Source organism: Dendrobates tinctorius, unplaced genomic scaffold (genome assembly GCF_039654945.1).
Source record: "Dendrobates tinctorius isolate UK_male_01 unplaced genomic scaffold, ASM3965494v1 ptg000074l, whole genome shotgun sequence".
Classification (NCBI taxonomy): Eukaryota; Metazoa; Chordata; class Amphibia; order Anura; family Dendrobatidae; genus Dendrobates; species Dendrobates tinctorius.
In genome coordinates, this window is record NW_027361742.1 from 20222306 (window position 1) to 20234756 (window position 12451).

General features: G+C 41.2%; 1 protein-coding gene across 1 annotated transcript in view; it reads left to right on the top strand.

The window, feature by feature from the left end:
• HMCN1 (hemicentin 1) overlaps window positions 1-12451 on the top strand; it is a 944468-nt gene that overhangs the window by 867289 nt on the left and 64728 nt on the right. The window lies entirely within an intron of this gene.

Sequence of the window (12451 nt, forward strand, 5' to 3'; positions counted from 1 at the left end):
GCTTTTAAATGTAATTTGCAGCTCAGGAAAAGGAGGCCATACCCCGGCTTGCACAGAATGCAAAAATACAAAGAAACAACACAAAAATAGAGCTTTGATTGAGTTGGTACACATGCAGCACATAAACGCATGTTCACATCAGCCATAAAATTGCAGGCTCACATCGGTTTTTAATATTAGACAGTGTAGGACCGTCCCGATCAGAGTCACCTTGTTGACGGTGGGATGGCTTTTATGCTATTTTTGATCAAAAACAGTATTACTAAGAACTCTGTGTTATTCAGGTGCATTTTTGCTTTTTACTTGTATAGTTACAGCAGGGTTTTTGCTCATGTTGTTTCTTGTAGGTTTTGTATGTTTTATGGCCAATGTGAACATGTGTTTAAGTGCTGCATGTATACCAACTCAAACCAAGCTCAATTTTTGTGTTTTTTCTTTGTATTTTTTCAATCTGTGCAAGCCGGGGTGTGGACTCCCTTTCCGGAGCTGGAAATTACATTTAAAAGCTTCCCCAGACTGCGATTGTCACCGATTTTCGGATCGGACTCGCCAATGCAAGTCTATGGATGCGATTAAAAATCGGATGACAAACGGACCAGATGTGTGACTTGCGATAAAATCGCACCCAGTGTCCTTTACCAAAAGCCGGCAATTCTTTTTACAATACAGTAAAATCACACTGACCGGTTAAATAAAGAAACGGAAGAATAGATCTAGACACATTTATATATATATATTTCTAATTCATACAGTTCTTCATAGCAGTATAGCTGCTGAAACATTTGCCGGCTTTTGGAAAATCATTCTCCTACCCAACATGAAATGACACATGGTTTACATACAGTTAACCATTTCATTTCATGTTTTTTTTAAGATGTCTATCACTAGTAATTAGATGAGGGTTTGTGGGTTAAATTTTGGTGTTGTAGGGGTTAATTAAAGGGGTTAATCAGTTGTTAAAAATTACGAGGACTCCCTGCAGCCTCAGTGACATCAGCGGGAGTCCCCGCAATTTTTAACAATGAATTAACCCCTTTAATTAACCCCTACAACTCCAAAATTTAACCCACAAACCCTCATCTAATTACTAGTGATAGACATCTTAAAAAAACATGAAATGAAATGGTTAACTGTATGTAAACCATGTGTCATTTCATGTCGGGTAAGAGAATGATTTTCCAAAAGCCGGCAAATGTTTCAGCAGCTATACTGCTATGAAGAACTGTATGAATTAGAAATATATATATAAATGTGTCTATATGACATGTATATATATATATATATATATATATATGTATGTATTCTATGTGTCTAGATCTATTCTTTAGTTTGTGTTGGAAAACCTGTCATTGGGCTCCATTATATGTCCATTTTGCTAGCCTGCGAGAAAATCTCGCCAGACGGATGTCAAACGGATGCTTAGATGCAAGTAAAATCGCATCATCACCCGAAATTCGGCTGACAGACGGATCCCTGGTGAAGAAACCTTTGTGCGATTTCGGTCCATCAAAATTGGACTGATTTTTTTATCGTTTAGTGTGACTCCAGCCTAACGCGATCAGCAGCGCTCACAGGGTGAGCACCGCTGATCATGGCCAGGTGCCAACTGATTATCACAGCTGGCTATGTGCCAGGGGCAGTAACGGACCGCCCCCAGCACATTAACCCCTGGCACACTGCGATCAAACATGATCACAGTGTACCGGGGGCACAGGGAAAAATCGCGTAGGGAGGGGGCTCCCTGCGTGCTTCTCTGGACCCTCGGAACAGCACAATGTGATCGCGCTGTTCCGAGAGCCTTCTCCCTGCAGGCCCCTGGATCCAATATGGCCGCGGGGCCTTCAGGGTCCTGCGGGGAAGTGGCTTCCTCAGCGCCTGCTGAGAGCAGGCGCTGAGAAAGCCTTCTCAGTGCCTGTCAGATTGCTGATCTGACAAAGTGCACTGCACAGTGTCAGATAAACGATCTGACAATATATAATGTTATGTCCCACACTGGGACAATATAATAAAAGTTATAAAAAAAGAAATCATGTTTAAAAATGCTTTAATAAAAAAAAATCCCTAATAAATTCTTTTGTTTCGTAAATAAAATAAAAATAAAAATGCACATATTTAGTATTGCCGCGTCCGTAATGACCCACCCTGTAAAACTGTCTCGCTAGTTAACCCCATTAGTGAAACCCTTCAAAAATAAAAAAAGGCAAAAAACAATGCTTTATCATCATGCCACCAAATAAAAAGTGCAATAATGCGCAATCAAAAACACGGATATAAATAAATGTGGTATCGCTGAAAATGTCATCTTGTCCCGTAATAAACGAGCCAGCAAAAAAATTAAAAAAGTTATAGCTCGCAGAGTACAGCGATGCAAAAATAATTTTTTTATATAAAATTGCTTTTATTGTATAAAACCGCTAAAACATAAAAATGATATAAATGAGGTATAGCTGTAATGATACTGACCCAAAGAATAAAACTGCTTTATCAATTTTACTACACGCGGAACGGTATAAAGGCCTCCCCCAAAAGAAATTCATGAAATGCTGCTTTTTGTTCATTCTGCATTCCAAAAATCGGAATAAAAGCGATCAAAAAAGTCACAAGCCCGAAAATGGTACCAATAAAAACGTCAACTCGTCCCACAAAAAATAAGACCTCACATGACTCTGTGGGTCAAAATATGGAAAAATTATAGCTCTCAAAATGTGGTGATGCAAAAGCTATTTTTACAATTAAAAGCGTCTTTTAGCGTGTGACAGCTGCCAAACATGAAAACCCACCATAAATAGTAAATCAAACCCCTTTTATCACCCCCTTAGTTAAGGAAAAATAATAAAATTAAAACAATGTATTTATTTCCATTTTCCCATTAGGGGTAGGGCTAGGGTTAGGGCTGAGATTAGGGTTAGGGGTTTGTTGGGGTTAGGGTTGGAGTTAGAATTGGGGGATTTCCACTGTTTAGGCACATCAGGGGCTCTCCAAACACAGCATGGGGTCTGATCTCAATTCCAGCCAATTCTGCATTGAAAAAGTCAAATAGTGCTCCTTCCCTTCCAAGCTCTGCGATGCGCGCAAACATTGGTTAACCCCCACATATGGGGTATCAACGTATTCAGGACAAATTGGACAGCAATATTTGGGTCCAATTTCTCATTTTACCTTTGGAAAAATTAAAAAAAATGGGGACTAAAAGATAATGTTTGTGGAAAAAATATGATTTTTTTATTTTCATGCCCGGGCGTTATAAACTTCTGTAAAGCACTTGGAGGTTCACAGTGCTCACCACACATCTAGATAAGTTCCTTGGGATGTCTAGTTTCCAAAATGGGGTCACTTGTGGGGGGTTTCCACTGTTTAGGCACATCAGGGGCTCTGCAAATGTAACATGACGCCCGCAGACCATTCCATCAAAGTCCGCATTCCATAACGTCACTACTTCCCTTCCGAGCCCCAATGTGTGCCCATACAGTAGTTTTCTCCTACATATGGGGTATCAGCGTACTCAAGACAAATTGCACAACAACTTTTGGTGTCCAATTTCTCCTGTTACCCTTGGGAAAATAAAAAAATTGGGGACTAAAAAATCATGTTTGTGGAAAAAATGATTTTTTTATTTTCACGCCGGGGCGTTATAAACTTATGTGAATCACTTGGGGGTTCAAAGTTCTCACCACACATCTAGATAAGTTCCTTGGGGGGTCTAGTTTCCAACATGGTGTCATTTGTGGGGGATTCCACTATTTAGGCACATCAGGGGCTCTCCAAATGTGACATGGCACCGACCTCAATTCCAGCCAATTTGCGTTGGAAAAGTCAAAAGGTGCTCCTTCCCTTCTGAGCTCTGCCATGCACCAAAACAGTGGTTCCCCCCACATATGGGGTATCAACATACTCAGGACAAATTTAACAATAACTTTTGCAGTCCAATTTCTCCTGTTACCCTTAGTAAAAGAAAAAAAATTTGACCTGAAGTAATTTTTTTGTGAAAAAAAGTTAAATGTTATTTTTTTTAAACATTCCAAAAATTCCTGTGAAGCACCTGAAGGGCTAATAAACTTCTTGAATGTGGTTTTGAGTACCGTCAGGGTACAGTTTTTAGAGTGGTGTCGCTTTTGGGTATTTTCTATCATATAAACCTCTCAAAGTGACTTCAAATGTGATGTGGTCCCTAAAAAAAATGGTGTTGTAAAAATGAGAAATCGCTGGTCAACTTTTAACCCTTATAACTTCCTAACAAAAAAAACTTTTGGTTCCAAAATTGTGCTGATGTAAAGTAGTCATGTGGGAAATGTTACTTATTAAGTTTTTTGTGTGCCATATCTCTGTGATTTAAGGGCATAAAAATTCAAAGTTGGAAAATTGAAAAATTTTCAAAATTTTCGCCAAATGTCCTTTTTTTCCACAAAGAAACGCAAGTTATATGAATGAAATTTTACCACTGACATGAAGTACAATATGTCACGAGAAAAACAATGTCAGAATCACCGGGATCCATGGAAGCATTTCAGAGTTATTACCTCATAAATGGACAGTGATCAGAATTGTGAAAATTGGCCTGGTCATTGACGTGCAAACCACCCTTGGGAGTAAAGGGGTTAATATTAGACAGTATAGGACCATCCCGATCGTAGTCACCTTGTCGACAATGGGATGGCTTTTATGCTATTTTTGATCAAAAACAGTATTACTAATAACTCTGTTATTTAGATGCACTTTTACTTTTTACTTATTTAGTTACAGCAGGACTTTTGCTCATTTTGTTTCTTAAACCACAATTGTGTCCAAAATATTTCAATTGGCACTTTAAAACATCAATACACACTAGAGGGCAAAGGAAGTTTCCTTAATTACCCAAAAGAAGCGAACCACAAATATACTAAAACCATATAATTTTATTCAAAATACAAAAATTTATAGAATATGGCTACATATCCATATTTCATCAAAAACATACCCCAAGGGGAGATATACAACAGACCAAAAGAGGAAGGGATTCAAATCCAAAAATGCGTTCAAGAAAAATATTCACATATTCGCCGTAAGAAGCAAGAGGGCGAAACGCGCATCGGGACGTGGGGGTTTAGCAGCAGACCATGGGCACTATCTCAGTCTTGAAACGTTAATGATGGCTTACACCTTTGTCTGATAAATTTCTCTTCCTACTGTAATCCTGTTATGGGCAATTTTGATATATAATCAAACTATTTAAGTTAATCTGAGCACTTGCATTTTGTATACAAAAAACTTTGTTTGGTTATTCATTATATTTGGAATTTTATTGGGATACTTAACTACTGGCTGAGAATAGCTGTTCAGTTAGGATGTTCTCTAGGATATTGGTGTTCATAATGTACTATTAATAATGACACTTTGTGCACATATATGTGAATATTTTTCTTGAATGCATTTTTGGATTTGAATCCCTTCCTCTTTTGGAAAAAATGCAGACAAAAGCTGCAGAAGAAATGCAGCATTAATAAAACATGTGAGCATGGCTTTGCAGTTATGTTTGGCAAAATTGCAATCTAAAAAGCTTCAGCTTAGCTCGCAAAAAAGCAAGACCTCATATAGTCTTACATAAAATTGGAAAAGTTATGGCTGCAAGAGCTATGAGTCAACAAAAAATAAATCCATAAACCCCAACTGTCCTAATACAGAGGGACATTCCCAGATTTGGGGTTATGCTCTGTTGTCCCAGGCAATCTGCTGAATGTCTCTTGCTGCCACTTCTCCACCATGTCCCACCTGATATCTCCTACTACAAGGGTAGAAAGAAACAGTAAATCGGTATGTCTAGGGGTGTGTGATTAGGGGTATAGTTAAAAATGTGTTGCGGTGCCACTGCTAGATTTGCCCCCTTTTTTTCCTGAAAAAAATTGGGAAGTGTAGCTATGGCAGAGGATTATCTTCTGCATATACAGAACAGCATTTGTAGGTTCACATAACTGATCTCTCAGTAGCAAACAGCAAGCACAAGTCAGCTCCGCACTGACTAGTAATAAAAGCTCCATTGTGAAGGAGTGCAGAGAAGTTGAACACTGCTAGAAACCAGTAAACAATGATGTAAAAACGCACATAGAACTACAGTATATTCTTGTAGATGGCAGAAGATATAACAGAGTACTGTACAGAAGCAGGCAGTGCACAGAGGCCTAAAGTGTAATCTAAAGGTATAGTACACTCTGTGTCAGTGCCAGGGGCAGAACAGAGCTGTACTGGAAGCTGAGAGAGGCTGCTCTGCCCATGTTCTACCAGGAGTTCAGGGACTACAACAGGAGACTACTGTTGGCCGAACTGGAGGGAAACATGAGGCTAGAGGGGCATCTTATGGGGAGTGATGTGTGCAAAACGGCAGTTTGAAAAATGATTCTGTTAGCACAAATTAATAAATATGCATGTACATTATTATAAGACCACATTGTGATTTTGGGAATAATCGTTTAATTCCATGAATGATTTGTTGCTTTACAGCTTTGACTCTATTTTTTATTTTATATTTGTCAGAATTTTACCAATTCCTGACAATAGTCGTATATGTACAGCAGAAAAGGAACTTGTGGAGCTTGCAAAGAAGCTGAGCACACTGTACAGTTGTGGCCAAAAGTATTGACACCCCTGCAATTTTGTCAGATAATACTCAGTTTCTTCCTGAAAATTATTGCAAACACAAATTCTTTATTTTTATCTTCATTTAATTTGTCTTAAATGAAAAAACGCAAAAAGAATTGTCCTAAAGCCAAATTGGATATAATTCTACACCAAACATAAAAAGAGGGTGGACAAAAGTATTGGCACTGTTCGAAAAATCATGTGATGCTTCTCTAATTTGTGTAATTAACAGCACCTGTAACTTACCTGTGGCACCTAACAGGTGTTGGCAATAACTAAATCACACTTGCAGCCAGTTGACATGGATTAAAGTTGACTCAACCTCTGTCCTGTGTCCTTGTGTGTACCACATTATTATTATTATTATTATTTATTGTTATAGCGCCATTTATTCCATGGCGCTTTACATGTGAGGGGGGTATACATAAAAACAAGTACAATAATCTTAAACAATACAAGTCATAACTGGTACAGGAGGAGAGAGGACCCTGCCCGCGAGGGCTCACAATCTTCAAGGGATGGGTGATAATACAGTAGGCGAGGGTAGAGCTGGTCGTGCAGCGGTTTGGTCGATCGGTGGTTACTGCAGGTTATAGGCTTGTCGGAAGAGGTGGGTCTTCAGGCTCTTTTTGAAGGTTTCGATGGTAGGTGAGAGTCTGATATGTTGTGGTAGAGAGTTCCAGAGTAGGGGTGATGCGCGAGAGAAATCTTGTATGCGATTGTGGGAAGAGGAGATAAGAGGGGAGTAGAGAAGGAGATCTTGTGAGGATCGGAGGTTGCGTGCAGGAAAGTACCGGGAGACGAGGTCACAGATGTATGGAGGAGACAAGTTGTGGATGGCTTTGTATGTCATGGTTAGGGTTTTGTAATGGAGTCTCTGGGCAATTGGGAGCCAGTGAAGGGATTGACAGAGGGGAGAAGCTGGGGAATAGCGGGGGGACAGGTGGATTAGTCGGGCAGCAGAGTTTAGAATAGATTGGAGGGGTGCGAGAGTGTTTGAGGGGAGGCCGCAGAGCATGAGGTTGCAGTAGTCAAGGCGAGAGATGATGAGGGCATGGACTAGGGTTTTTGCAGATTCTTGGGTGAGGAATGAACGGATGCGTGAAATATTTTTGAGTTGAAGTCGGCAGGAAGTGGAAAGGGTTTGGATATGTGGTTTGAAGGAGAGATCAGCATCAAGGATTACTCCGAGGCAGCGGGCTTGTGGGACTGGGGAGAGTGGGCAGTCATTTACTGTAATTGATAGGTTCGTAGGGGGGGTCACGTGAGATGGGGGAAAGATGATGAATTCTGTTTTGTCCATGTTGAGTTTCAGATATCTAGTGGAGAAGAAGGATGAAATAGTGGACAGACATTGAGGGATTCTGGTTAGTAGGGAGGTGATATCTGGTCCAGAGATGTAGATCTGTGTGTCATCAGCATAAAGATGATACTGAAAGCCATGAGATTCTATGAGCTGTCCCAGGCCAAAGGTGTAAATAGAGAACAGCAGGGGCCCTAGGACTGAACCTTGTGGGACTCCGACAGATAGGGGGCGAGGTGAGGAGGTGGTGTGTGAGTGGGAGACGCTGAATGTCCGGTCTGTTAGGTATGATGAGATCCAGGAGAGGGCCAAGTCTGTGATGCCGAGGGATGAGAGGGTCTGTAAAAATAGGGAATGGTCCACTGTGTCAAAGGCAGCCGACAGGTCCAGGAGGAGGAGGACAGAGTAGTGTCGCTTGCTCTTGGCAGTTAAGAGGTCATTGGTGACCTTAGTAAGGGCAGTTTCAGTGGAGTGGTGTGACCTGAAGCCAGATTGTAAGCGGTCGAAGAGGGAGCAAGAAGAGAGATGGGAGGACAGTTCAAGGTAGACGTGTTGTTCCAGTAGCTTGGAGGCGTATGGGAGAAGTGATATAGGGCGATAGCTAGATACAGAGGATGGGTCAAGAGAGGGCTTTTTGAGGATAGGTGTGATGGAGGCATGTTTAAAGCTTGAGGGGAAAACACCAGTTGTTAGTGATAGGTTGAAGAGATGGGTTAGAGTTGGGATGAAGACTGTGGTGAGGTTTGGGATGAAGTGGGATGGGATCGGGTCGAGTGCACAGGTGGTGAGATGTGATCTTGAGAGTAGATTGGAGAGTCGATCTTCTGTAATGGTGGAGAAGTTGGTTTTGAAGGTGGAGGGCTGGGAAGTCGGGAGGAAGGGCTCTGGGGGTTGTATTGAGCATTGAGCATGGAGAAAAGAACTAAGACCAAAGAACTGTCTGAGGACTTGAGAAATCAAATTGTAAGGAAGTATGAGCAATCTCAAGGCTACAAGTCCATCTCCAAAGACCTGAATGTTCCTGTGTCTACCGTGCGCAGTGTCATCAAGAAGTTTAAAGCCCATGGCACTGTGGCTAACCTCCCTAGATGTGGACGGAAAAGAAAAATTGACAAGAGATTTCAACGCAAGATTGTGCGGATGTTGGATAAAGAACCTCGACTAACATCCAAACAAGTTCAAGCTGCCCTGCAGTCCGAGGGTACAACAGTGTCAACCCGTACTATCCGTCGGCGTCTGAATGAAAAGGGACTGTATGGTAGGAGACCCAGGAAGACCCCACTTCTTACCATGAGACATAAAAAAGCCAGGCTGAAGTTTGCCAAAACTTACCTGAAAAAGCCTAAAACGTTTTGGAAGAATGTTCTCTGGTCAGATGAGACAAAAGTAGAGCTTTTTGGGCAAAGGCATCAACATAGAGTTTACAGGAGAAAAAAAGAGGCATTCAAAGAAAAGAACACGGTCCCTACAGTCAAACATGACGGAGGTTCCCTGATGTTTTGGGGTTGCTTTGCTGCCTCTGGCACTGGACTGCTTGACCGTGTGCATGGCATTATGAAGTCTGAAGACTACCAACAAATTTTGCAGCATAATGTAGGGCCCAGTGTGAGAAAGCTGGGTCTCCCTCAGAGGCCATGGGTCTTCAAGCAGGACAATGACCCAAAACACACTTCAAAAAGCACTAGAAAATGGTTTGAGAGAAAGCACTGGAGACTTCTAAGGTGGCCAGCAATGAGTCCAGACCTGAATCCCATAGAACACCTGTGGAGAGATCTAAAAATGGCAGTTTGGAGAAGGCACCCTTAAAATATCAGGGACCTGGAGCAGTTTGCCAAAGAAGAATGGTCTAAAATTCCAGCAGAGCATTGTAAGAAACTCATCGATGGTTACCAGAAGCGGTTGGTCGCAGTTATTTTGGCTAAAGGTTGTGCAACCAAGTATTAGGCTGAGGGTGCCAATACTTTTGTCTGGCCCATTTTTGGAGTTTTGTGTGAAATGATCAAATGTTTTGCTTTTTTCTTCATTCTCTTTTGTGTTTTTCATTTAAGACAAATTTAATGAAGATAATAATACCAAAGAATTTGTGATTGCAACCATTTTCAGGAAGAAACTGAGTATTATCTGACAGAATTGCAGGGGTGTCAATACTTTTGGCCACAACTGTATGTGAAGGTCATTTCGGCTGCATATCAAAGCTAACGACAGTCCTGGCTGTTTTAACAACTTTGCGACCAACAACAACCACTTTGTCTAAGCGGTTAGACAGATTTACATGTCTGTTTCTGCCCCCCATGGTCCCAACTGAAATGCATTTATGGGTCTCTGTTGGGTTGTCATGGTAGCCTGGGGTCCCTCAGGTCTGTTGTCAGGAGTCTTGGAATGTGTTATACATGGGATTGCATGATGATGTCATCTAGTGGGCAATGAATAAAAACATTTTAAAAATAGTTTTAGAAAATATTAAAAAATAACACCAAAAAATACATTATATTATTACATGTCCACAAAAAATGGTAAATACGGTGTATGGTACATTAAATTGTGCCATTAAAACTTCAAATTGTACCAGAAAAGGCAAAAACTTATGTGGCAATGTTAACGGAAGAATGAAGTTATGGCTTTTGGAGTGCACGGATAGAAACAGAACCATCACAGTAAAAAATGGCTTTGTCAGGATGCGGTAAAAACAGCCAAGAGTTCAATATACTACCAGATGGCACTTAAAGAGAACCTGTCACCATGAAAATGCAGACCATTCTGCAGGCATCATTCTACAGATAAGGAGGATCTGAGCAGATTGATTTATAGTTTTGTGAGAAAATATTCAGTATAATCTGTGTTCTAATCAATTAATCCGCTGCTCTTTCTGAGATCTTCGGTCCAGTGGGCGGTCGTATCAGTGACTGACAGCTTTCTTTGTATAAGAGTGCATGTAGAGGTAGATGTCAGTCTCTGATGGGACCATCCACTGGATGGAAAATCCCAGAAAAAGCAGCTGTTTACATGATTAACACTAAGGGTTATACTGAATCTTTTCTCACAAGTGTATATACAGTGGGGAAAAAAAGTATTTAGTCAGTCAGCAATAGTGCAAGTTCCACCACTTAAAAAGATGAGAGGCATCTGTAATTTACATCATAGGTAGACCTCAACTATGGGAGACAAACTGAGAAAAAAAAATCCAGAAAATCACATTGTCTGTTTTTTTTTTCATTTTATTTGCATATTATGGTGGAAAATAAGTATTTGGTCAGAAACAAGCAATCAAGATTTCTGGCTCTCACAGACCTGTAACTTCTTCTTTAAGAGTCTCCTCTTTCCTCCACTCATTACCTGTAGTAATGCCACCTGTTTAAACTTGTTATCAGCATAAAAAGACACCTGTGCACACCCTCAAACAGTCTGACTCCAAACTCCACTATGGTGAAGACCAAAGAGCTGTCAAAGGACACCAGAAACAAAATTGTAGCCCTGCACCAGGCTGGAAAGACTGAATCTGCAATAGCCAACCAGCTTGGAGTGAAGAAATCAACTGTGGGAGCAATAATTAGAAAATGGAAGACATACAAGACCACTGATAATCTCCCTCGATCTGGTGCTCCACGCAAAATCCCACCCCGTGGGGTCAGAATGATCACAAGAACGGTGAGCAAAAATCCCAGAACCACGCGGGGGGACCTAGTGAATGAACAGCAGAGAGCTGGGACCAATGTAACAAGGCCTACCATAAGTAACACACTACGCCACCATGGACTCCGATCCTGCAGTGCCAGACGTGTCCCACTGCTTAAGCCTGTACATGTCCGGGCCCATCTGAAGTTTGCTAGAGAGCATTTGGATGATCCAGAGGAGTTTTGGGAGAATGTCCTATGGTCTGATGAAACCAAACTGGAACTGTTTGGTAGAAACACAGCTTGTCGTGTTTGGAGGAAAAAGAATACTGAGTTACATCCATCAAACACCATACCTACTGTAAAGCATGGTGGTGGAAACATCATGCTTTGGGGCTGTTTCTCTGCAAAGGGGCCAGGACGACTGATCCGGGTACATGAAAGAATGAATGGGGCCATGTATCGTGAGATTTTGAGTGCAAACCTCCATCCATCAGCAAGGGCATTGAAGATGAAACGTGGCTGGGTCTTTCAACATGACAATGATCCAAAGCACACCGCCAGGGCAACGAAGGAGTGGCTTCGTAAGAAGCATTTCAAGGTCCTGGAGTGGCCTAGCCAGTCTCCAGATCTCAACCCTATAGAAAACCTTTGGAGGGAGTTGAAAGTCCGTGTTGCCAAGCGAAAAGCCAAAAACATCACTGCTCTAGAGGAGATCTGCATGGAGGAATGGGCCAACATACCAACAACAGTGTGTGGCAACCTTGTGAAGACTTACAGAAAACGTTTGACCTCTGTCATTGCCAACAAAGGATATATCACAAAGTATTGAGATGAAATTTTGTTTCTGACCAAATACTTATTTTCCACCATAATATGCAAATAAAATGAAAAAAAAACAGACAATGTGATTTTCTGGATTTTTTTT